Source organism: Siphateles boraxobius, unplaced genomic scaffold (assembly GCF_051911475.1).
Source record: "Siphateles boraxobius isolate OS27281-9 unplaced genomic scaffold, OSU_SipBor_1 6, whole genome shotgun sequence".
NCBI lineage: Eukaryota > Metazoa > Chordata > Actinopteri > Cypriniformes > Leuciscidae > Siphateles > Siphateles boraxobius.
In genome coordinates this window covers 596,969-621,037 of record NW_027509186.1, presented here as the reverse complement: position 1 = coordinate 621,037, position 24,069 = coordinate 596,969, and the positions used below count along the sequence as shown (strand labels likewise).

The 24,069-nt window shown below is 46.0% G+C and overlaps 17 non-coding genes across 17 annotated transcripts; all 17 read right to left on the bottom strand.

The window, feature by feature from the left end:
• Nucleotides 1-627: 627 nt before the first annotated feature.
• trnav-uac (transfer RNA valine (anticodon UAC)) lies at nucleotides 628-700 on the bottom strand. The gene has a single exon. It is a non-coding gene; the product is annotated as a tRNA-Val (tRNA).
• Nucleotides 701-965: 265 nt separating this feature from the next.
• Nucleotides 966-1,038, bottom strand: trnav-cac (transfer RNA valine (anticodon CAC)). The gene has a single exon. It is a non-coding gene; the product is annotated as a tRNA-Val (tRNA).
• A 123-nt stretch (nucleotides 1,039-1,161) lies between these two features.
• Nucleotides 1,162-1,234, bottom strand: trnav-aac (transfer RNA valine (anticodon AAC)). The gene has a single exon. It is a non-coding gene; the product is annotated as a tRNA-Val (tRNA).
• Nucleotides 1,235-6,355: 5,121 nt separating this feature from the next.
• On the bottom strand, nucleotides 6,356-6,428 carry trnav-cac (transfer RNA valine (anticodon CAC)). Its single transcript has one exon. It is a non-coding gene; the product is annotated as a tRNA-Val (tRNA).
• A 410-nt stretch (nucleotides 6,429-6,838) lies between these two features.
• On the bottom strand, nucleotides 6,839-6,911 carry trnav-uac (transfer RNA valine (anticodon UAC)). Its single transcript has one exon. It is a non-coding gene; the product is annotated as a tRNA-Val (tRNA).
• A 459-nt stretch (nucleotides 6,912-7,370) lies between these two features.
• On the bottom strand, nucleotides 7,371-7,444 carry trnav-aac (transfer RNA valine (anticodon AAC)). Its single transcript has one exon. It is a non-coding gene; the product is annotated as a tRNA-Val (tRNA).
• Nucleotides 7,445-8,712: 1,268 nt separating this feature from the next.
• On the bottom strand, nucleotides 8,713-8,785 carry trnav-cac (transfer RNA valine (anticodon CAC)). The gene has a single exon. It is a non-coding gene; the product is annotated as a tRNA-Val (tRNA).
• Nucleotides 8,786-9,222: 437 nt separating this feature from the next.
• Nucleotides 9,223-9,295, bottom strand: trnav-uac (transfer RNA valine (anticodon UAC)). The gene has a single exon. It is a non-coding gene; the product is annotated as a tRNA-Val (tRNA).
• Nucleotides 9,296-9,783: 488 nt separating this feature from the next.
• trnav-aac (transfer RNA valine (anticodon AAC)) lies at nucleotides 9,784-9,856 on the bottom strand. The gene has a single exon. It is a non-coding gene; the product is annotated as a tRNA-Val (tRNA).
• Nucleotides 9,857-10,407: 551 nt separating this feature from the next.
• Nucleotides 10,408-10,480, bottom strand: trnav-cac (transfer RNA valine (anticodon CAC)). The gene has a single exon. It is a non-coding gene; the product is annotated as a tRNA-Val (tRNA).
• A 123-nt stretch (nucleotides 10,481-10,603) lies between these two features.
• On the bottom strand, nucleotides 10,604-10,676 carry trnav-aac (transfer RNA valine (anticodon AAC)). Its single transcript has one exon. It is a non-coding gene; the product is annotated as a tRNA-Val (tRNA).
• A 538-nt stretch (nucleotides 10,677-11,214) lies between these two features.
• On the bottom strand, nucleotides 11,215-11,287 carry trnav-cac (transfer RNA valine (anticodon CAC)). Its single transcript has one exon. It is a non-coding gene; the product is annotated as a tRNA-Val (tRNA).
• A 7,402-nt stretch (nucleotides 11,288-18,689) lies between these two features.
• trnav-cac (transfer RNA valine (anticodon CAC)) lies at nucleotides 18,690-18,762 on the bottom strand. Its single transcript has one exon. It is a non-coding gene; the product is annotated as a tRNA-Val (tRNA).
• A 411-nt stretch (nucleotides 18,763-19,173) lies between these two features.
• Nucleotides 19,174-19,246, bottom strand: trnav-uac (transfer RNA valine (anticodon UAC)). The gene has a single exon. It is a non-coding gene; the product is annotated as a tRNA-Val (tRNA).
• A 295-nt stretch (nucleotides 19,247-19,541) lies between these two features.
• On the bottom strand, nucleotides 19,542-19,614 carry trnav-aac (transfer RNA valine (anticodon AAC)). The gene has a single exon. It is a non-coding gene; the product is annotated as a tRNA-Val (tRNA).
• Nucleotides 19,615-19,828: 214 nt separating this feature from the next.
• Nucleotides 19,829-19,901, bottom strand: trnav-uac (transfer RNA valine (anticodon UAC)). Its single transcript has one exon. It is a non-coding gene; the product is annotated as a tRNA-Val (tRNA).
• Nucleotides 19,902-20,363: 462 nt separating this feature from the next.
• On the bottom strand, nucleotides 20,364-20,436 carry trnav-aac (transfer RNA valine (anticodon AAC)). The gene has a single exon. It is a non-coding gene; the product is annotated as a tRNA-Val (tRNA).
• Between the last annotated feature and the right edge of the window lie 3,633 nt (nucleotides 20,437-24,069).

The following is a 24,069-nucleotide window of genomic DNA, read 5'->3' as shown; positions in this document are numbered from 1 at the left end:
AGACCGAACATTTTATATTACTGTAAAGGAAACCTCAATGGTCATTTGTTTTATTTTTGTCCTTTTCTAAAGAGATTAAACCACAAACATCCCTGCAAGTGTACTGACCTGCTCAACAGAAAATCGCATACGAAATTTTTGCAAAAACCACCCACAGTTTCGAACTGGGGACCTTTCGCGTGTGAGGCAAACGTGATAACCACCTCACTACGGAAACATGTCTTAAGTTTGCAGACATAAATCTTTAGGTTCACGCTTATTAAAAAGCATATAAAGGAAATGATCGCTGCACCCACCTAGCGTGGCATACAGTTAAAATTTTATGACAGAATCCAACTACTGTTTCTGCTCGGTTTCGAATCGAGGACCTTTCGCGTGTTAGGCAAACGTGATGACCACTACACTACAGACACCTATTGATGAGGCACATGTGCTTTTTAGAAGATGCCTCCTTCCCATAATCTGCTCTGCAAGCAGTGTGACAGTCTGTGAATTCCACAAACAACAGAACAGAGGTCATTCGGCATGGCAGTCTGCCTACAGCTCCTTGGTACGATGGCCTTCACCTGTCTCAAAAGTAAGGGTTTTGTAGCGAATTGCAGCATTTATATTTAAAATGCATCCAATTGTTTCCGCCCAGTTTTGAACTGAGGACCTTTCGCGTGTAAAGCAAACGTGATAACCACTACACTACGGAAACTTGATTTGCAAGTCAGTCCCACCGCTTCTAGGGTACGCTTGTTCAAAAGCGACTGAAACTATAGACTGCCCAGTGTTTTTAACATGGCAAAAAGCTGCTAATTTTGTTGGCAGACTGAACATCTTATATTACTGTACAGGAAACCTCAATGGTCATTTGTTTTATTTTTGTCCTTTTCTAAGAGATTAAACCACAAACATCCCTGCAAGTGTACTGACCTGCTCAACAGAAAATCGCTTACGAAATTTTTGCAAAAACCACCCACAGTTTCCGCCCAGTTTCGAATTGGGGACCTTTCGCGTGTGAGGCGAACGTGATAACCACTACACTACGGAAACAGGTCTTCAGGTTGCAGACATAAATCTTTAGGTGCACACTTATTAAAAAGCATATAAAGGAAATGATCGCTGCACCCACCTAGCGTGGCAAACAGTTAAAATTTTCTGTCAGAATCCAACCACTGTTTCTGCTCGGATTCGAACCGAGGACCTTTCGCGTGTTAGGCGAACGTGATGACCACTACACTACAGAAACCTATTGATGAGGCACATGTGCTTTTCAGAAGATGGCTCCTCCCCATTTGGTGGTTCTAGATCGGTTCCAAATATGTGTTTCAGCAAAACGGTTCGAAGGAAACGCCCGATCGGCCCGAAACTGACGTATGCGTCCCGTCACGGGCCCCTGGGACGGGTTCTAGAGTTCCGCGTCCCTCTGACATTTTTTCGCGCTATTTGGCCACCAACAGCCCCATGGAATAAGTTGCACGTGGGACGTCAAAAAAACAGGGGCCAAAAGGGGTCGAAAGGTCGCAGCGGCCCCAAACTCGACGCGGTGGGTGTTCGGGGGCCCCCGGTTCTAGATCCCGGGTTTGGTGGTTCTAGATCGGTTCCGAGTGTGTTTTCAGTTTGACCCATCAAGAGGGAATTCCAGTCTATGAGCTGACTATGAGTGCAAGTGGCCTTTGAAGAGAAACTTGAACAAATGTGGAAAAAAAATTAGCCCTGAGTTCTAGAGACTCGTCCTCCTGATATGTCGTTCGGAGGCCCGAGGGGGCCCGGCACGCAGTGTTTGGGGCCCGTGGGACCTCCGGGGGCCGAACAGGGGCCACTGACACGTGTGACTTATCCCATTCATTTTCACAGGTGTTTGGTGGACGTGTGACAGAAAGGTCCGATCGGCCCGAAACTGACGTATGCGTCCCGTCACGGGCCCCTGGGACGGGTTCTAGAGTTCCGCGTCCCTCTGACCTTTTTTCGCGCTAATTGGCCACCAACAGCCCCATGGAATAAGTTGCACGTGGGACGTCAAATAAAAAGGGGCCAAAAGGGGTCGAAAGGTCGCAGCGGCCCCAAATTCGGCACAGCGGTAGTCCGGGGGCCCCCGGTTCTAGATCACGGGTTTGGTGGTTCTAGATCGGTTCTAAGTATGTGTTTCAACAAAACGGTTCGAAGGAAACGCCCGATCGGCCCGAAACTGACATATGCGTCCCTTCACGGGCCCCGGGGACGGGTTCTAGAGTTCCGTGCCCAAAACTGCTCGTTTGGCCGTAAAAAGCCCCCCTTGACCTGGAAGCGCCTGTGAAGTTTAAACTGAATAAGTTGCACGTGGGAGGGCGGAAATACAGGGGTCGAAAGGTCGCACCGCCTCCAAATTCGACGCCCTGGTAGTCGAGGGGCCCCCGGTTCTAGATCCTGGATAGCAGGGTTCTAGATCGGTTCCAAGTGTATCATTTTTTTGTGCAAAAATCTCCTCACTTTTGGTCCTACTGAGCATATGTCTTTCTGTGTGTGCAAGAGGGCTGCCATTAATTGGACCATGTGCTCGGTGAAGGGTGGACAGAAAGGTCCGATCGGCCCGAAACTGACGTATGCGTCTCGTCACGGGCCCCTGGGAAGGGGTCTAGAGTTCCGCGTCCCTCTGACCTTTTTTCACGCTAATTGGCCACCAACAGCCCCATGGAATAAGTTGCACGTGGGACGTCAAAAAAACAGGGGCCAAAAGGGGTCGAAAGGTCGCAGCGGCCCCAAATTCGGCACGGCTGTGGTCCGGGGGCCCCCGGTTCTAGATCACGGGCTTGGTGGTTCTAGATCGGTTCCAAGTATGTGTTTCAGCCAAACGCTTTGAAGGAAACGCCCGATCGGCCCGAAACCGACACGCGGGTCTCGTCACGGGCCCCGGGGACGGGTTCTAGAGTTCCGCGTCCCTCTGACCTTTTTTCGCGCTAATTTGCCACCAACAGCCCCATGGAATAAGTTGCACGTGGTACGTCAAGTAAACAGTCGCCCTAATGGGTCAAAAGGTCGCAGGACCTCGAGATTGGTCACGGACGACCGCCACGGGCCCCCGAATCGGGCCCCAGAGTATCGTGGCTCTAGATGCTTCCTGAGCCTAGTAGGCCGTCTAATCCTAACTGCTGAATTAACCCTTGCAGACACATGCTCCCATAGAGATCAATGGGAGACAGAGAGGTGCATAAAAAATAGCTAACAATAAACTTGGCATGTCTCGACCTAGCCCGCTCTGTCTGTCGCAGAGGGCCACGTGACGCAACTTTTTGTAGAGTTTGGGGCCCCTCGGACCCCTGGGGGCCGCGCGGGAGCCACTGACACGTGCAACTTATCCCATTCATTTTCATAGGCGCTTGGTGGACATCCCCACGCAACGGTCCCAATAGCTCCGAATGGCTCCGATTTGAAATCTGTGGCCCCTCAGGGTCCCCTCAGACGGTCCGCAAAGACTGGGGTCCGTAGTACCCCGTTAAGTGCGTTACAGTCAAAAACAGCATCCCATCTGTAACCTATTTGACGGGTGCCCTAAATGCTGTCCGTGGACAGTCCATTTTTAGGCTAATTATGCATAATTATTAGCTTTAATGTACATCATTGTGTTGTATTGTGTCCCCTGTGTGGTGTACAGTAGGTTTCACCTCATAAAACCTCTGTAATTATGAAATATGACCTGTTAATGCATTGACCACGGACAGCCTATTTGGGCCCCGTCAAATAAGTTGCAGGTGGGACTTCACCACATGTGATGAAATCGCCTAATCATTACAGGGATTCACCCGCTGAAAATGTCTAAGTTAAAAACAGCATCCCACCTGTAGCTTATTCGACAGGGTCCAAATAGGCTGTTCATGGACAGTCCATATTTAGGCTAATTATGCATAATTAATAGCTTTAATGTACATCAGTGTGCTGTAGTGTGTCCCCAGTGTGGTTTACAGTAGGTTTGACCACATAAAACCATTGTAATTATGAGATATGACCTATTAATGCATTGACCACGGACAGCCTATTTGGACCCCGTCAAATAAGTTACAGGTGGGCCCTTACTTTGCCCACCTGTAACTTATTCGACAGGGTCCAAATAGGCTGTTCATGGACAGTCCATATTTAGGCTAATTATGCATAATTAATAGCTTTACTGTACATCAGTGTGTTGTATTGTGTCCCCTGTGTGGTGTACAGTAGGTTTCACCTCATAAAACCACTGTAATTATGAAATATGACCTGTTAATGCATTGACCACGGACAGCCTATTTGGACCCCGTCAAATAAGTTGCAGGTGGGACTTCACCACATGTGATGAAATCGCCTAATCATTACGGGGATTCACCCGCTGAAAATGTCTAAGTTAAAAACAGCATCCCACCTGTAGCTTATTCGATAGGGTCCAAATAGGCTGTTCATGGACAGTCCATATTTAGGCTAATTATGCATAATTAATAGCTTTAATGTACATCAGTGTGTTGTATTGTGTCCCCTGTGTGGTGTAGAGTAGGTTTCACCTCATAAAACCACTGTAATTATGAAATATGACCTGTTAATGCATTGACCACGGACAGCCTATTTGGACCCCGTCAAATAAGTTACAGGTGGGCCCTTACTTTGCCCACCTGTAACTTATTTGACAGAGTCCCTGTAAGCTGTCCCTGGACATGCCATTTTAAGTCTAATAATGCATAATTCTTCTGATGGGACACATAGGCCATTCGTGGCCACACAGGCGGTCAGTGGGATGAATAGGCCGTTCGTGGTCACATAGGTGCACAGTGGGATGAATAGGCTGTTCGTGGTCACACAGGCGGTTAGGGGGATGAATAGGCTGTCCGTGGTCACTTAGATTGGCCGTGGACAGACGGGCCGTTCGTGGTCAAACAGGCTGTCAGTGGGACGAATAGGCTGTCCGTGGTCACTGGGCGGGGCCACGGGCCGTCACTTAGATTGGCCGTGGACGGACGGGCCGTTCGTGGTCAAGCAGGCTGTCAGGCTGCGTCGAATCGACTGAGGGCGGTCGGCGAGTCACCCCCTGTGGCCGACGCCCGTAGCCCGGCACCGTCGGCCGGTCCCCCAAAAATCACCTAGGGGGCGTCGCGCAGGGGTCCACTAACCTCCTACCACGGACTACCTTTTAAGCTGTCCGCGGACCCCTTCCCTAACCCGGTGGCCTAAAGGGCGTAAGGGTTTTGTAGCGAATTGCATCATTTATATTTAACATGCCTCCACTTGTTCCCACCCAGTTTTGAACTGAGGACCTGTCGCGTGTAAAGCGAACGTGATAACCACTACACTACGGAAACTTGATTTGGACGCCAGTCCCACCTCTTCTAGGGTACGCTTGTTCAAAAGCGACTGAAACTATAGACTGCCCAGTGTTTTAAACATGGCAAAAAGCTGCTAATTTTGTTGGCAGACCAAACATTTTTTATTACTGTACAGGAAACCTCAACGGTCATTTGTTTTATTTTTGACAGAAAATGTTCCTGCATCCCTGCAAGTGTACTGACCTGCTCAACAGAAAATCGCATATGAAATTTTTGCAAAAACCACCCACATTTTCCGCCCAGTTTCGAACTGGGGACTTTTCGTGTGTGAGGCGAACGTGATAACCACTACACTACAAACACGTCTTCAGGTTGCAGACATAAATCTTTAGGTGCACAATTATTAAAAAGCATATAAAGGAAATGAGCGCTTCATCCACCTAGCGTGGCAAACAGTTTAAATTTTCTGTCAGAATCTAACCACTGTTTCTGCTCAGTTTGGAAACCGAGGACCTTTCGCGTGTTAGGCGATCGTGATGACCACTACACTACAGAAACCTATTGATGGAGCATGTAGTTTTTAGAAGATGGCTCCTTCCCATAATCTGCTCTGCAAGCAGTGTGACAGTTTGTAAATTACACAAACAACAGAACAGAGGTTATTCGGCATGGCAATCTGCCTACAGCTCCTTGGTACGATGGCCTTCACCTGTCTCAAAAGTAAGGGTTTTGTAGCGAATTGCAGTATTTATATTTAACATGCCTCCACTTGTTTCCACCCAGTTTTGAACTGAGGACCTGTCGCGTGTAAAGCCAACGTGATAACCACTACACTACGTAAACTTGATTTGGACGTCAGTCCCACCTCTTCTAGGGTACGCTTGTTCAAAAGCGACTGAAACTATAGACTGCCCAGTTTTTTAAACATGGCAAAAAGCTGCTAATTTTGTTGGCAGACCAAACATTTTTTATTACTATACAGGAAACCTCAATGGTCATTTGTTTTATTTTTGTCCTTTTCTAAAGAGATTAAACCACAAACATCCCTGCAAGTGTACTGACCTGCTCAACAGAAAATCGCATACGAAATTTTTGCAAAAACCACCCAAAGTTTCCGCCCAGTTTCGAACTGGGGACCTTTCGCGTGTGAGGCGAACGTGATAACCACTACACTACGGAAACACGTCTTCATGTGGCAGACATAAATCTTTAGGTCCACGCTTATTAAAAAGCATATAAAGGAAATGAGCGCTGCTACTACCTAGCGTTGCAAGCAGTTAAAAATTTCTGTCAGAATCCAACCACTGTTTCTGCTCGGTTTCGAACCGAGGACCTTTCGCGTGTTAGGCCAACGTGATAAACACTACACTACAGAAACCTATTGATGAGGCACATGTGCTTTTTAGAAGATGGCTCCTTCCCATAATCTGCTCTGCAAGCAGTGTGACAGTCTGTGAATTCCACAAACAACAGAACAGAGGTCATTCGCCATGGCAGTCTGCCTACAGCTCCTTGGTACGATGGCCTTCACCTGTCTCAAAAGTAAGGGTTTTGTAGCGAATTGCAGCATTTATATTTAAAATGCATCCACTTGTTTCCGCCCAGTTTTGAACTGAGGACCTTTCGCGTGTAAAGCAAACGTGATAACCACTACACTACGGAAACTTGATTTGAACATCAGTCCCACCGCTTCTAGGGTATGCTTGTTCAAAAGCGACTGGAACTATAGACTGCCCAGTGTTTTTAACAGGGCAAAAAGCTGCTAATTTTGTTGGCAGACCGAACATTTTATATTACTGTACAGGAAACTTCAATGGTCATTTGTTTTATTTTTGTCCTTTTCTAAGAGATTAAACCACAAACATCCCTGCAAGTGTACTGACCTGCTCAACAGAAAATCGCATACGAAATTTTTGCAAAAATCACCCACAGTTTCCGCCCAGTTTCGAACTGGGGACTTTTCGCGTGTGAGGCGAACGTGATAACCACTACACTACAAACACGTCTTCAGGTAGCAGACATAAATCTTTAGGTGCACGCTTATTAAAAAGCATATAAAGGAAATGAGCGCTGCACCCACCTAGCGTTGCAAAGAGTTTACATTTTCTGTCAGAATCCAACCACTGTTTCTGCTCGGTTTACGAACCGAGGACCTTTCGCGTGTTAGGCGAATGTGATGACCACTACACTACAGAAACCTATTGACGAGACGAATGTGCTTTTTAGAAGATGGCTCCTTCCCATAATCTGCCCTGCAAGCAGTGTGACAGTCTGTAAATTCCACAAACAACAGAACAGAGGTCATTCGGCACCCACCTAGTGTCATTCGGCATGGCAGTCTGCCTACAGCTCCTTGGTATGATGGCCTTCACCTGTCTTAAAAGTAAGGGTTTTGTAGCGAATTGCAGCATTTATATTTAAAATCCCTCCACTTGTTTCCACCCAATTTTGAACTGAGGACCTTTCGCCTGTAAAGCGAACGTGATAACCACTACACTACGGAAACTTGGTTTGGATCTCATTCCAACCTCTTCTAGCGTACGCTTGTTCAAAAGCGACTGAAACTATAGACTGCCCAGTGTTTTTAACATGGCAAAAAGCTGCTAATTTTGTTGGCAGACCGAACAGTTTATATTACTGTTTAGGAAACCTCAATGGTCATTTGTTTTATTTTTGTCCTTTTTTAAAGAGATTAAACTACAAACATCCCTGCAAGTGTACTGACCTGCTCAAAAGAAAATCGCATACGTAATTTTTGCAAAAAACACCCACAGTTTCGAACTGGGGACCATTCGCGTGTGAGGCAAACGTGATAACCACTTCACTACGGAAACAAGTCTTCAGGCTGCAGACATAAATCTTTAGGTGCACGCTTATTAAAAGCATATAAAGGAAATGAGCGCTGCACCCACCTAGTGTGGCAAACAGTTTAAATTTTCTGTCAGAATCCAACCACTTTTTCTGCTCGGTTTCGAACCGAAGACCTTTCGCGTGTTAGGCGAACGTGATGACCAATACACTACAGAAACCTATTGATGAGGTGCAAGTGGCCTTCGATGGCCTTCACCTGTCTCAAAAGTAAGGGTATTGTAGCGAATTGCAGCATTTATATTTAAAATGCATCCACTTGTTTCCGCCCAGTTTTGAACTGAGGACCTTTCATGTGTAAAGCAAATGTGATAACCACTACACTACGGAAACTTGATTTGGACGTCAGTCCCACCGCTTCTAGCGTACGCTTGTTCAAAAGCGACTGAAACTATAGACTGCCCAGTGTTTTTAACATGGCAAAAAGCTGCTAATTTTGTTGGCAGACCGAACATTTTATATTACTGTACAGGAAACCTCAATGGTCATTTGTTTTATTTTTGTCTTTTTCTAAGAGATTAAACCACAAACATCCCTGCAAGTGTACTGACCTGCTCAACAGAAAATCGCATACGAAATTTTTGCAAAAACCACCCACTGTTTCCGCCCAGTTTCGAACTGGGGACCTTTCGCGTGTGAAGCGAACGTGATAACCTCTACACTACGGAAACACGTCTTCAGGTGGCAGACATAAATCTTTAGGTGCACGCTTGTTAAAAAGCGTATAAAGGAAATGAGCGCTACACTCACCTAGCGTGGCAAACAGTATAAATTTTCTGTCAGAACCCAACCACTGTTTCTGCTCGGTTTGTATCGAATTGCAGCATTTATATTTAACATGCCTCCACTTGTTTCCGCCCAGTTTTGAACTGAAGACCTTTGCGTGTAAAACGAACGTGATATCATGGTATGTGCTTTTTAGTAGATGGCTCCTTCCCATAATCTGCTCTGCAAGTAATGTGACAGTCTGTGAATTCCACAAACAACAGAACATAGGTCATTCGGCATGGCAGTCTGCCTACAGCTCCTTGGTACGATGGCCTTCACCTGTCTCAAAAGTAAGGGTTTTGTAGCGAATTGCAGCATTTATATTTAAAATGCATCCACTTGTTTCCGCCCAGTTTTGAACTGAGGACCTTTCGCGTGTAAAGCAAACGTGATAACCACTACACTACGGAAACTTGATTTGCAAGTCAGTCCCACCGCTTCTAGGGTACGCTTGTTCAAAAGCGACTGAAACTATAGACTGCCCAGTGTTTTTAACATGGCAAAAAGCTGCTAGCGGCAGACTGAACATCTTATATTACTGTACAGGAAACCTCAAAACCTTTTATATTACTGTACAGGAAACCTCAATGGTCATTTGTTTTATTGTTGTCCTTTTCTAAAGAGATTAAACCACAAACATCCCTGCAAGTGTACTGACCTGCTCAACAGAAAATCGCATACGAACTTTTTGCAAAAACCACCCACAGTTTCCGCACAGTTTCAAACTGGGGACCTTTTGCGTGTGAGGCGAACGTCATAACCACTACACTACAGAAACACGTCTTCTGGTTGCAGACATAAATCTTTAGGTGCACGCTTATTAAAAAGCATATAAAGGAAATGATCGCTGCACCCACCTAGCGTGGCAAACAGTTAAAATTTTCTGTCAGAATCCAACCACTGTTTCTGCTCGGTTTCGAACCGAGGACCTTTCGCGTGTTAGGCGAACGTGATGACCACTACACTACAGAAACATATTGATGAGGCACATGTGCTTTTTAGAAGATGGCTCCTTCCTATAATCTGCTCTGCAAGCAGTGTGACAGTCTGTGAATTCCACAAACAACAGAACAGAGGTCATTCGGCATGGCAGTCTGCCTACAGCTCCTTGGTACGATGGCCTTCACCTGTCTCAAAAGCAAGGGTTTTGTAGCGAATTGGAGCATAAAATTTAAAATGCCTCCACTTGTTTCCGCCAGTTTTGAACTGAGGACCTTTCGCGTGTAAAGCAAACGTGATAACCACTACACTACGGAAACTTGATTTGGACATTAGTCCCACCGCTTCTAGCGTACGCTTGTTCAAAAGCGACTGAAACTATAGACTGCCCAGTGTTTTTAACATGGCAAAATGCTGCTAATTTTGTTGGCAGACCGAACATTTTATATTACTGTACAGGAAACCTCAATGGTCATTTGTTTTATTTTTGTCCTTTTCTAAAGAGATTAAACCACAAATATCCCTGCAAGTGTACTGACCTGCTCAACAGAAAATCGCATACGAAATTTTTGCAAAAACCACTCACAGTTTCCGCCCAGTTTCGAACTGGGGACCTTTCGCGGGTGAGGCGAACGTGATAACCACTACACTACGGAAACACGTCTTCAGGTTGCAGATATAAATCTTTAGGTGCACGCTTATTAAAAAGAATATAAAGGAAATGATCACTCCACCCACCTAGAGTGGCAAACAGTTTAAATTTTCTGTCAGAATCCAACCACTGTTTCTGCTCGGTTTCGAACCGAGGACCTTTCGCGTGTTAGGCGAACGTGATGAACACTACACTACAGAAACCTACTGATGGCGAATGTGCTTTTTAGAAGATGGCTCCTTCCCATAATCTGCTCTGCAAGCAGTGTGACAGTTTGTAAATTCCACAAACAACAGAACAGAGGTTATTCGGCATGGCAATCTGCCTACAGCTCCTTAGTACGATGGCCTTCACCTGTCTCAAAAGTAAGGGTTTTGTAGCGAATTGCAGCATTTATATTTAACATGCCTCCACTTGTTTCCACCCAGTTTTGAACTGAGGACCTGTCGCGTGTAAAGCGAACGTGATAACCACTACACTACGGAAACTTGATTTGGACATCAGTCCCACCTCTTCTAGGATACGCTTGTTCAAAAGCGACTGAAACTATAGACTGCCCAGTGTTTTAAACATGGCAAAAAGCTGCTAATTTTGTTGGCAGACCAAACATTTTTTATTACTGTACAGGAAACCTCAACGGTCATTTGTTTTATTTTGACAGAAAATGTGCCTGCATCCCTGCAAGTGTACTGACCTGCTCAACAGAAAATCGCATATGAAATTTTTGCAAAAACCACCCACAGTTTCCGCCCAGTTTTGAACTGGGGACCTTTCGCGTGTGAGGCGAACGTGATAACCACTACACTACGGAAACACGTCTTCAGGTGGCAGACATAAATCTTTAGGTGCACGCTTATAAAAAAGCATATAAAGGAAATGATCGCTGCACCCACCTAGAGTGGCAAACAGTTTAAATTTTCTGTCAGAATCCAACCACTGTATCTGCTCGGTTTCGAACCGAGGATCTTTCACGTGTTAGGCGAACGTGATGACCACTACACTACAGAAACCTATTGATGAGGCGCATGTGCTTTTTAGAAGATGGCTCTGTTCCCATAATCTGCTCTGCAAGCAGTGTGACAGGTTGTAAATTCCACAAACAACAGAACAGAGGTCATTCGGCATGGCAGTCTGCCTACAGCTCCTTGGTACGATGATAAAAAATCTGATAAAAAATCACAAAGCCCATAATAAGAGCAACAAAAGAGATGAGAAACGGGGAAAAGAACAAGAGGTATTAAATTTATTTAAAGAAAAGGGAGCACAATTGATAAAAGAACTTAGAAAGAGAGTAGGGAAAAAAGAAAGCATAATAGAGACCCCAACCCCATATGCACCATCCTATGACTTGACTGGTAAACAGCTCCCACTAGTGACTGGAACAGTGGCTATAAAAGGCAAAGTGAATTTTGAAAATGAGAAGGAAGAAGAAATAAAGGTGAATCAGGACTGTAGAGGAGCAGACATGAGTGACCCTCTAATTTTATCAAGATGGGATGCTGTGAGCCGTGAGGGGAGTCAGGGAAGTGCCTTAGACCTCAAACACCTGATTGACGCTCATGGAAGCCCTGCATTGTCTAACCCGTATTTCCATGCAAGTCAAGCTTTGCAGGAACTCAGAGGAAAGACGGGGAAGAAGGTGGAGGTTGACAGACAACGAGCCAGACTTGACCGGGAAGAAATAGAACGAGATATACGGATAACTAAAGAACAGATCGACCAAGAAGTTGAAGCCATGCGAAGACTCCTAAGAGACTCCATAGAAAGGGACCAACAGAGACTTCGGGAACATCAAAGACGAAGATCTAATTCAGCCAGCCCACACAGGGAATACAAGCATGTGTCTGGAACCCTCCTTTTAGAAGAAGCACCCCCAAGCGAACCACACTGGAGGAGCGGAGACAATTTGAGAGAGATACCAGCACGCAAACTGAGTCCATATAAAGATGAAGAGGAACAACTGGAAGAAGATCCCTTACAATGCCCCATCCTGATCAAAGGACATCAAGGACAGTACGTGCCATGGGCAGGACAAGATCTGGAGGGACTGATAGCCCGCCTCCCTGACCTACATGAAGGGGCTGGCAAATGGATCAGACTGCTGGAAGAAGAGACAATGGGAAAGATACTAGCCAGTGGAGATGTCAAGGCCCTGCTGGCAAAGAGCGTTGGAGGTGCAAAGACTAATGAAATCCTTAAAGCCTCTGGACTTGGAGCTGCAGTCAATTCGACCAGGATGGATGCCACACCATTGGACAGGCATAGAGCTGCACTATGGCGGGCTCTTCGAGAACATTATCAAACTCAGATGGATCCGAAGATGCTGAAAGGGGAACCAATAGGAGATGAGGAAAATCCAATCACCTATGTTCAAAGACAGTCAAGAAAGTGGAAGCAAGAGCTGGAGAGATACCCTGAACGGGATCCAGTGATAACAGCACTGTTCAGATCCTCCATAATTGACGCCATGCCTCCCTCTGTAAAAGCCAAGCTGGAGGATGTGGTCGGGTTGGCCTCAAAGACATCAAAGGAGTTCAGTGACCATGTGGCTCACGCAGTGGAACAGTACAGGAAGAATAAACTAAAGCTGAAGAATCAAGAAAGAGAGCTTCAAAGAAAATTGACTCAGCTACAACTGGATGAACTGATTAACAAGAAGAAGAAAGTACAGGCTGCAGTAAAGGAAGTTGAAGATCAGTCTGCAGTGATGGCTGCTGTGAACATACCAAGTCAAGCGCCACAAGTCATACAGCAAGCTCCAGTCAACATGGGTCAGAATGTGCCAGTCAACGTGGGAAAACCCATAACAACCGAATGCACCTATCGTGATCTATCTTCCTGAACAACAAGACAACAGAAACAGAGCAATGTCAGCACCAGGAAGGGGAAGAGGAAGAGGAAGAGGAAGGACATACAGCAACCAACAGAGGAACATGGATCAACCTGGACACACCAAGAGAAATTGCCCAGTGAACCCATGGCCACAAGATGAGATGCAAGGCCAGATGCAACAACCTTGGCAGCAGAGATCCTTGAATCAGCAACACCAAGTATCAGGGCCAGTCAACCCATGGCGTGGCCCAGACCAAGGTTACTAGGGGTGCCCAGAGAATCCTACGGGGAGGAGTCAGCTGCCAATGCTGACCAAGAACCTATGCTGCGGGTTAAAATAGAGGACAAGATAATACCCATTATGCTTGACACAGGGGCAACATTCACATGGTTGAGCCAAAATTATGCCTCTCACCTACCCAGGTCTGGAAAATACGTCAACACAGTGGGATTTTCGGGACTGACACAGCTAATTCCAATGACAGCCCCTGTCAGCATAAAAGTCAAAGACTCTGAAATAAAGATTCCAATACTAGTGTCTGACCAAACGCCAGTCAACTTGTTGGGTAGGGATGCTATATGCAAATTGAACTTACAGATATGGTGCTCTCCTGAAGGGATATATATATATATATATATATATATATATATATATATAAAAATACAGGTATAAAACAGATGTTAGTAATGGGTGGAGCTGAGCAACAAGAACAATAGACAAAAATATTTTGGATAGGGAATATAGATTGGGTAGTAGGGGACACACTTGAAAAATGGGGAAGATACAGTATATAAAAGAGCAACTTCAGAAACCAGTTTCCCCAGAAACCGAATTCCATTGTACAATGAGATATGATCCCCTTAGAGATCCAAAAATGGAAAAAGAGTGGTTAGGAGGAACTAAAGGACAGACTGTGTGTCTGACTTCAAATTACATAATTGTAGGACCAGAGAGAGCAGCGTTACAAATTGAACACTGTGAATTCACTAATACTTGGTTTAGAGTAGATGATTCAGTACCACATGTTACATTATTTATAAATGAGGGGGGTCAAGCACAAGATCTAGGCCCAATGATGTTAAAGGTAGAAGGAAAGCTTTGGTAAGCCACTGATAACCCTTTCATTTTTCAAACAAAATATATGACATATCTCAAAATCATCTGCACAACCAAAATGGTAGGGATTCCAAAATTGATAGTTGAGACAGTAGAGAAAAGCGAACTGAAGTCTAGAATGGACGAACTTATCTCAGAGATGGAACAACAAGTGCCTGTACAGTTATGGTCAAAACATGACACAGATGTTGGCCTAGTTAGATCAGCAAACCCCATTAGAATTGCAACTAAACCAGGAGTTCAATTACCAAGAAAGCAACAATACCCATTAAAACGTGAAGCAGTGGAAGGGATAAAGGCAACAATTGATGGATTGGTTGAGGCAGAAGTACTGATTGAGACAATCAGTTATTGTAATACCCCAATTTTACCAGTTGAAAAAGCCAACAAGTCAAAGTGGAGGTTAGTGCATGACCTAAGAGCAGTTAATGAAGTAGTTGAAGATTGGCCAGCGGAGGTTCCAAATCTGCATACGCTATTGACAAATGTTCCACCTGCTGCTAATTATTTCACTGTGATTGACCTCTGCTCTGCATTTTTCAGCGTTCCATTAGCAGAAGAAAGCAGACACCTTTTTTCCTTCACCTACCAAGGTAAACAGTATACACTAGAATGCCTCAAGGATTTAAACACTATTTACACTCATCATAAGACTGCTGAATTATTAGAACAAGGACGATTTGTTTTGACACAGGCCAGATGCTTAGCATATTCTACATTGACAACTTATCCTGATATCACGATAAAGCGATGTACCACAACAAATCCAGCTAATTTTGTCCCGCTGGAGGGGGAAGGAACACCTAGTGAGTGTGTTTCTGTCTCTCTAGCTTTTACTCGTCTGAGACCAGATTTGGAATCAACACCAATTGTTGATCCAGACGTAGATTATTTTGTGGATGGCTCATGTTTTAGAGACCACTTAGGTAACCATGCTGGCTTTGCTGTTGTACAAAAAGATGGAGACAATTTTACCCCTGTGATAAGTCAACATTGTGAGCAACCTTGCTCCGCACAATTGGCTAAACTAAAAGCACTTACTGAAGCTTGCATATTGGCTAAAAACAAAGCAGCCAACATTTATACTGATTCTGCATATTTTACCCCTGTGATAAGTCAACATTGTGAGCAACCTTGCTCAGCACAATTGGCTAAACTAAAAGCACTAACTGAAGCTTGCATATTGGCTAAAAACAAAGCAGCCAACATTTATACTGATTCTGCATATGCCCACGGCGTATGTCACTTATTTGGTGCGGTGTGGAAGCAAAGAGGATTTAAAAAGAGTGATGGAACCCCAATTCAACATGGAGACAAAATTACTAAATTGATTACAGCTATGATGTTTCCTACAAAATTGGCCATAATTAAATGCCAGGCCCATAAGAAAGAAAATGACTTTGTCATCAAAGGCAACATTGCAGCTGATATGCATGGAAAACAAGCCTCTGGATGCCAATTAGCTGTAATGGCACCCTAAGTCCTGATCCAGCCTCTCCCCACAGTAGAAAGTATTGCCCAAATGCAGTCCAGAGCAACACCACCTGAAATATATTTATGGCAGCAAAGGGGGGCGACAAGAGATGCAAACAACATATGGAGATCACATGAAGGCCACATGATAGCCCCCACCCCATTGTAAGAGTAAAAAGATACATGTTGGTTATCATAGACAGGTTACAGCCAAGAGGGATACCACATGAGTTTAAAGCTAGAGACAAGGCAGCAGCAGGACTTGAATCAATATTTGTATGGATAACGCCAAATACGAATATGGAATGGATTAATTACATATATTACAATCAGCATATATTATAATACAGATCAAGCACTTGTTGCCTTAGGTCACCAACTTAAATACACTAGCAGAATGACATGGCAAAACATACAAGCCCTGAACTGGTTACTGGCAGAAAAAAGATGTCTAAGTATGTCTAATGTTTGGATCTGATTGTTGTACCTTCATCCCAAATAACACAGTCCCAGATGGATCATTTACTAAGGCTGTGAAGAAGTTGAAGGCCCTAAGACAAGAGGTTTCTGCGAATACGGAGAGAGACAGAAATTTGGGATACTGGTTTGATTCCATATTTGGATCATGGAAAGAATGGCTTATTGAAGTGAAAGTGAAAGTGACACGTGATGGCCAAGTATGGTAAACCATACTTGGAATTTTACCCCTGCATTTAACCCATCCAAGTAAGTGCACACACATTAGGAGCAGAGTAGTGAGTAGTGAACACACACACACTGCAAACGTGAATACACACACCCGGAGCAGCAGGCAGCCTTGAGTGGCACCCGGGGTGCGATTGGGGGTTAGGTGCCTTGCTCAAGGACACCTCAGTCATATTCCTGCCGGTACTGGAATCGAACCAGCAACCTTTGGGGCAGTCCAACTCTGTTACCATTAGGCCATGACTGCCCCTTATTAAGGTGGGAATAATAATAGCAGTGACTATTGGTGTTTTCTTTTTGCTGTTCTGCTGTGTTGTGCCTTTTCTCAGATCCATGCTGGCTAGTGCAGCTGCAAAACAAATGATCAATGTGTCAGTGAAACCATCAGGCATTGACATTGGATGCACCAACTCAGGAGTATATCCAATTGGCCCAGGCTTGGACGAACTGGATGACTTCCTTTGAGAGGTTGGATGAAAAAGCAAGGAATAAGGGTACCTTATTACTTTTGATTTTGATAATATTTTTACTCTGTTTTTGACAAGATAGGGAGATAGCCCCACTGTGTATTTTGATTCGGGGATAAAACTAGTTAGAACAATTAGAGCATGGGTAGAGTAGGAAGTTAGTTAGAGTGTTACTATTTACACTTTAAATATATTCCTGTAACAAGTCAAGAAATTTAGAACTTACATGCATTAGACCATTGGAACATGTATATAGTTATAAGTGCAAAAGAGGAATTATTTGCAAGCGCGGTCATCGTCTGTTGAAGAAACACGAGCTGACTCAACTGGTGGTTTAAAAACCCGCTGTCTGCTCTAACACCAGATAGCGCCCCTGGCTGGACTGGGGCACCTCTGGCAACGATGGAGCAACCCAGATAGCACTCCAGGCCACCGGAAGCGCCTGCTCAGTTCCTCTGGCAACGTGAGACAGCTGCTGGAATTCAAGTTCATACACTGTGATTGTGTTATTGAATGTTTGATAACCTGAAGTAATGCATCCCCTTAAACTGATGATGTGATAGGAAGGTGAGATCTTTTACTCCACTCTAGCCAATTGGGGGTGGAGATGTTTGGTCTTACTATTCCTCCAGAGTGTACCCTTATGATGAAGGTTTATTGATAAAGTTGGATGGTCTAGATCGGCCATTTTTGATAGGTAATACAGAAAGAGATCTATTCATGAGGACACACCCTGGGTAAGAACGGTTTGAAGGTGGGACTAGAGAGAGTCCCAAAGGGGGGATGTGTTGGGGAATTTCATTTGTCTCATACATGGGTCTGAATATAAAATGCTGTAATGCTGGAGAAAACCAGGCCTAAGGATATGAGATGAACAGAAAACTAGGCCTGAGGGGAGGAGATGAACAGAAAACTAGGCCAAAAGGCAGGTTAGGTAAGGACAGGAGAAGAAACTGGGTGAAAGGGCATGGAAAAGTACCTGAAAATCATGTATAAAGCCATTTTTAAAAGATACGCATGCGCAAAGAAGGTTGCCTCAATTAAAAAATAAAATAACGATGCAGGTGTTTTTAATCATGGTGACAGGTCAAGGAGGAGCAAGTAGAAAAAGATAACTGTATGAGCGCTAATTGGACACTTAACCATAAGAAAAAGGTATAAGACCTGAGCACTGGGCCCTTGTGAAGTCAGATGAGTGGCCGTCATCTCACTTTGTTGAACTGCTCAATAAAGTTATTCTTCTGAGACCTTAAACTTCGACTCTGAAAGATTTCTTCTGAGACCTGAACCAGACTTTGAAGACTTGAACCAAAGATCGAGAATTTGCCACAACAATAACCACTACACTACGGAAACTTGATTTGGACGTCAGTCCCACCTCTTCTAGGGTACGCTTGTTCAAAAGCAACTGAAATTATAGACTGCCCAGTGTTTTTAACATGGCAAAAAGCTGCTAATTTTGTTGGCAGACCAAATATTTTTTATTACTGTCTAGGAAACCTCAATGGTCATTTGTTTTATTTTTGTCCTTTTCTAAAGAGATTAAACCACAAACATCCCTGCAAGTGTACTGACCTGCTCAACAGAAAATCGCATACGAAATTTTTGCAAAAACCACCCACAGTTTCCACCCAGTTTCGAACTGGGGACCGTTCGCGTGTGAAGCGAAAGTGATAACCACTACACTACAGAAACACGTCTGGCTGCAGACATAAATCTTTAGGTGCACGCTTATTAAAAAGCATATAAAGGAAATAAGCGCTGCACCCACCTAGCGTGGCAAACAGTTTAAATTTTCTGTCAGAATCCAACCACTGTTTCTGCTCGGTTTCGAACCCCGCGCACCTTTTGCGTGTTAGGCGAACGTGATGACCACTACACTACAGAAACCTATTTATGGAGCATGTGCTTTTTAGAAGATGGCTCCTTCCCATAATCTGCTCTGCAAGCAGTGTGACAGTCTGTGAATTCCACAAACAACAGAACAGAGGTCATTCGGCATGGCAGTCTGCCTACAGCTCCTTGGTACGATGGCCTTCACCTGTCTCCAAAGTAAGGGTTTTGTAGCGAATTGCAGCATTTATATTTAACATGCCTCCACTTACTTGTTTCCACCCAGTTTTGAACTGAGGACCTTTCGCGTGTAAAGCGAACGTGATAACCACTACACTACGGAAACTTGATTTGGATGTCAGTCCCACCACTTCTAGTGTACGCTTGTTCAAAAGCGACTGAAACTATAGACTGCCCAGTGTTTTAAACATGGCAAAAAGCTGCTAATTTTGTTGGCAGACCAAACTGGGGACCTTTCACGTGTGAGTCGAACGTGATAACCTCTACACTACGGAAACACGTCTTCAGGTTGCAGACATAAATCTTTAGGTGCACGCTTGTTAAAAAGCGTATAAAGGAAATGAGCGCTACACTCACCTAGCGTGGCAAACAGTTTAAATTTTCTGTCAGAACCCAACCACTGTTTCTGCTCGGTTTCAAACCAAGGACCTTTCGCGTGTTAGGCGAATGTGATGACCACTACACTACAGAAACCTATTGACGAGACGGATGTGCTTTTTAGAACATGGCTCCTTCCCATAATCTGCTCTGCAAGTAGTGTGACAGTCTGTAAATTCCACAAACAACAGAACAGAGGTTATTCGGCATGGCAATCTGCCTACAGCTCCTTGGTACGATGGCCTTCACCTGTCTCAAAAGTAAAGGTTTTGTAGCGAATTGCAGCATTTATATTTAACATGCCTCCACTTGTTTCCGCCCAGTTTTGAACTGAGGACCTTTCGCGTGTAAAGCGAACGTGATAACCACTACACTACGGAAACTTGATTTACATGTCAGTCCCACCTCTTCTAGCGTATGCTTGTTCAAAAGCGACTGAAACTATAGACTGCCCAGTGTTTTTAACATGGCAAAAAGCTGCTAATTTTTTTGTCCGACCAAACATCTTTTATTACTGTACAGGAAACCTCAATGGTCATTTGTTTTATTTTTGTCCTTTTCTAAAGAGATTAAACCACAAACATCCCTGCAAGTGTACTGACCTGCTCAACCGAAAATCGCATATGAAATTTTTTCCAAAACCACCCACATTTTCCGCCCATTTTCGAACAGGGGACCTTTCGCGTGTGAGGCGAACGTGATAACCACTACACTACGGAAACACGTCTTCAGGTGGCAGACATAAATCTTTAGGTGCACGCTTATTAAAAAGCATATAAAGGAAATAAGCGCTGCACCCACCTAGCGTGGCAAACAGTTTAAATTTTCTGTCAGAATCAAACCGCTGTTTCTGCTCGGTTTCGAACCGAGGACCTTTCGCGTGTTAGGCGAATGTGATGACCACTACACAACAGAAACCTATTGATGAGGCACATGTGCTTTTTAGAAGATGGCTCCTTCCCATAATCTGCACTGCAAGCAGTGTGATAGTCTGTAAATTCCACAAACAACAGAACAGAGGTCATTCGGCATGGCAGTCTGCCTACAGCTCCTTGTCAAAAGTAAGGGAAATTAGGTAGTTCATGGAAATATCCCTATTAATTTAAGTTGCCATTCGACGCTTAAGCACTCGGAGGGATCTCTGCTCCAAATGGACGCCCATTTGCCGCTTAAGTTAATGGTGAAATGGACACTTTGCGTTTTTGGGGTGTAAGGCGTATGAATGCATTGCATTGCCCATAGGGCCCTGGATGGACAGGCTGGTGGTGGTGGACAGGCTGTAAATTCCACAAACAACAGAACAGAGGTCATTCGGTATGGCAGTCCTTACAGCTCCTTGGTACGATGGCCTTCACCTGTCTCAAAAGTCATGCCGATCTTTATGGGAGCTCCCTGGGCACAGCGCTATGGAGGGCCAGGATCGGAGTTGGGCTTGCATGATTGGAAGGCGCAGACGGAATATCTGGCCGGATTACAGGGACAGAGTGCATCACAGAAAGTACAGTTTGTGTTGGGGTCTTTGGAAGGAGAAGCCAAAAGAGAAGTTTTTGCTGCATCGGAAGCCACACGGAAAACTACCGCGAAAACTATCTTCGATTTCCTGTCCGGATTATATGGAGACTCTACCCCGGTGGCCACTCTTCGTGCCCAGTTCTTTAACTATCAACAGGGGCCTAAGCGGACTCTTCGGGCATACTCCTTGAAATTGCGGGAGCAGTTTGGCCGGCTTTTGGGTGAACTTCGTCGGGGTCGAGTCGAGGGCGGATCTATGGTGAGAGAGAGGTCGTATTCGGAGAAGGGGCGAGCTCCTGTGCGCCGCCCCCTACGTCCTGTGGGCCCCCGGTTCCAGTGGGATGACCAGGGAAGGCCCATCTGTATTAATTGTGGAGACCCGTGACACATCAGTCGTCAGTGTGGGCTCCGTCGGGGTTCTCAAGGGGGTTTTTAGTCCCACCGGCTACTGTGGGTCAAGTGGCCGGGACCCCTTTGTGTGACCCTCCTTCTGTTCCTGTTTTACGAGACGACAGGGTTGGGCGCTGTCCCACCGTGGAGGTTCAAGCTAACGGAGTCACGATAGATTGTCTGGTCGATACAGGTTCTCAAGTTACGTTATTTTCGGAGAGCCTGGCCCAGGAGTTGGTTGCAGATCATCGGCTCCAAGCAGTGGACGCTTCTAGGCTGACTTTACGGGAGCAAATGGTTTGGACATCCCTTACACTTGGTACATCGTGGTAGACTTTCTGGTCCGAGGGGTTCCCGTCCAACAGAAAGGGGTCGTTATCGTCCGAGATCATTGCTTGTGCATTCATCGAGCACTCCTAGGGAGGAACGTTATACTGGATTGCTCGGAGGAATTGTTTCTGGGCCGGCCGGCTCGGACTTCTCTGTCATCGGCGAAGCAGGACAGGGACCGGATTCTGGCCGATTGCCGAAGAGTGCACGTGGCTAGTCAAGTGAAGGAGAGAGAAGGCATCGGTCGAGTAGCCTGTCGGTACGCTTTGTCTGTCCCAGCCCAGAGCGAGACCGTGCTTTGGGTCCGAGTACCTGCAGGACCCTGTGGGACGGGTACCTGTGTCCTGGTGGAGCTCCATGAGGACTGTCAACCCATTGAAGTGGCACACGGGCTGACGGCCATCCACCGTGGGCGAGTCTCAGTAAAGATGCGGAATGCCAATCCCTACCCCGTGCTCCTTCGTCGACACCAACGTCTGGTTCGAGTTTCCTCGGTACGCTCTGCCCAGGTTCACGAGCATCAGTACGTCTGCTTCAGGCAGGTGAGCTCTGCGGTGGTGGAAGTCGCCGTCCGCCCAGTTGAGGCAGAACCAGGCTCTGTGGGAGGAGGGGTGCCGACCCATTTGATGGGAGAGTCCCTGAAGGGTGAAAATCTGGAGGAGGAACAGGTGTTACAGCTCCAGGAGCTCTTGAGAAAATGGCAACATGTGTTCTCGAACCACGAAGAAGACTATGGCTGCACAGGGGTAGTGAGGCATCAAATACCTACCGGTGAGGCGATGCCTTGCCAAGAGCGGTATCGTCCGGTGCCACCCACCCTCTATGCCGAGGTCCGCGCCCTGTTGAAAGGGATGCTGGAGGGAGGAATTGTTCGAGAGAGCAGTAGTCCGTGGGCGGCGCCAATTGTTCTGGTTCAGAAGAAAACGGGAGCTTGGAGGTTCTGCGTTGACTACCGCAAACTCAACAGTGTAACGAAGAAAGATACATTCCAGTTGCCACGGATTGAAGACTCACTCACCTGTCTCACACAAGCGGCGTGGTACTCCACATTGGACCTGGCAAGTGGATACTGGCAGGTGCAGGTAGACGACCGAGATAGAGAGAAGACAGCCTTCACCACCCCGTTTGGGTTATTTGAATGGGACCGGATGCTGTTTGGCCTGTGCAATGCTCATGCGACCTTTCAGCGCTTGATGCAGCACTGTCTAGGGGGACAACTGGTCGACTCAACGCTGGTATACCTGGACGATGTGATCATCTTCTCCCCTGACTTCCGCACTCACCTGCACCATCTAGGTGGGAGGAGGACCACCTAGGGAGGAGGAGGAACACAGGAAGTGTTCAGGGCCATGGAGAAATATGGGCTAAAGCTTAGGCCAGACAAATGCCAGTTATTGCGGAAGGAGGTACCGTTCTTGGGACATCGTGTCATTGCTGCAGGGATATCCCACGACCCGGAGAAGGTGGCGGCTGTCCAAGGGTGGGAGCCACCCCGGGCAGTGAGACAGGTGCGGTCGTTCCTGGGGTTCGTGGGATATTGTCGACGCTTTATAAAATGATTATCTGGGCATGCTAGGCCATTGAACCAACTCCTTGCTGGTTCCGGACGTGCCTGTGGCAAAGGCTCCCCGTCAGTGTATTGGGATTCCACCTGTGAGACCGCTTTCCAGAACCTCAAGCAGGAACTTCTGAGGGCCCCTATCTTGGCCTACGCAGACTTCACCCAGCCGTTCCTTCTGTACACTGACGCCAGCAATGCAGGTTTGGGAGCCGTGTTGGCCCAAGAGCACCAAGGAGTGGAGAGAGTGATTGCATACGCAAGTCGAATGAAGTGGGCCATGACGGAGAAGTTCAAAGATTACCTGTTGGGAGCAAAGGTGACGGTGATTACGGATAATAATCCATTAGTACACTTGCAGACCGCCAAGTTGGGGGCAGTAGAACAGCGTTGGGTGGCACAACTAGCAAATTATGATTAACAGCTTAAATACCGACCCGGCAGAGAACACGTAAATGCGTACGCCCTGTCCAGACTCCCAGTCATCCGGAGGGACAATCAAACACCCCTTTGTACCCCTGGCCCTGAAGACGAGTTGCTGATGGCAATGTTGGAAGCTCCCGGGACCCTGAGGGCTGTTCCGTCTAGTTGGGGGTGGGACCCCGGGCGGTGGAGAAGGCTGCAGCTGGGAGATGCAGACCTGTGTCAAGTTACGTTGTACCTTAGACAGGGATACATGCCGAGAGCAGAGGAAAGCGGGCTCAGACGGTGGGAGTACAACAGCTCCTAAGGCAGTGGAAGAGGCTGCGACTTAGAGAAGG